Genomic DNA, 1,369 nt, shown 5'->3' with positions numbered 1-1,369 from the left:
ATTCTGTGATACTTGCTTTTCATTTACTTGTTGAAACACAGACATGGACATAGGAGAACGTGAACATATTTGATACAGCTCATAATTTAAAGCCAGGAGAAGAGAACAGAGGAGGAGTGACATTCCTTATTTCTCCCTATTAATGCTTTTTTATAGATGCCTCTTTGAAAGGGTATCAACATCCATCAGCACACAGAGCTCAGAACTGGGGCTTGTGCAGAAACACACCATCTATTTTAAGAAAAAGAAAAAGGATTATTGCTTTTGTACTGAGAGCACAAAATGGTAGAATCAGCTGGAGGAGATCAGTGCCAGAAGCAAGATGGGTTTTGTACGGCCAGTTAACACAGAAGGCGATTGAAAAGATAGGATTAAATGAGAGACAAAGGTGCAGGCTGATACAACACTTAGTCCTACCCCTGTCAAATCAAAGATAAATCTCCCAAAAGCACTAAATCCCAAGTAATCAATGCAAATTCTTATTGTCTTAAAAGGGAGCTGGATCAGGCCTCTAATTTGGTTCTGTAAAATCTGTTTGGTTCAGATGAACAAAGGAGAGATGGACAATCTCCAAGGAACAACTCTACAAGATGGTCTCAACATCCTCCACTACAACTTCTCAACACAAGCACCCTCAGTGTTACCCTCCAAACACTGGAGCACAACTGCTTTTGCCTGGTTTTGCTGCCTGCATTTTGCCTTTCTGACTAGCAAAAAAGCAACTGCACAGCTCATCTCACTAGTTCCCAGTGAGCCAAACACAAGATACTGTCCCTTGAATTCTTCCTGAGACCAACAAAGGCTTTCCATTATTTACAAATCAAAAGCATTTAGAGACAATCATCAATCAATTTTTTTATTTAAAACAAGGAATTCTCTGTCACTGGCATATAAGAAAAAATATACATCCACCTATTTATACCCATCCTAAAATCCATACCCAAGAATTCCTATTAATGCAGGTAATTGCTGCACAAAATAATAATAATAATAATAATAATAATAATAATAATAATAATAATAATAATAATAATAATAATAATACTTTTATAAATAAAAATAACAAAAAACACTCTTCAGTTCCAACAACTCTCCCAATTTATCTTAAAAATTTCTCTTACAAATTGTTGGAACAGTTGAAAATTATAAAAAGTAAATATAGTTAAATCAATAGGATTATTTGCTTTTGATTATTAATTCCATTGCTAGTTTTTCCTTGTGTTTGTATGATGCATACCAGTTTTACAAAGTGCATGCTTTATTTTATTTATTATTTTAAATTTTGAACTGGCAAGCTAAAATGATCCATCTTTTCCTGCCTTTTTTTTTTTTCTCTATTTTTTTTTCTCCTTTTTTTTTTTTTCTTTTT

Source organism: Chaetura pelagica, unplaced genomic scaffold (assembly GCF_000747805.2).
Source record: "Chaetura pelagica isolate M959 unplaced genomic scaffold, ChaPel_1.0 scaffold260, whole genome shotgun sequence".
NCBI classification, from domain to species: Eukaryota; Metazoa; Chordata; class Aves; order Apodiformes; family Apodidae; genus Chaetura; species Chaetura pelagica.
The sequence above is the reverse complement of the archived record's forward strand: the minus strand, read 5'-3'. Positions refer to the sequence as shown.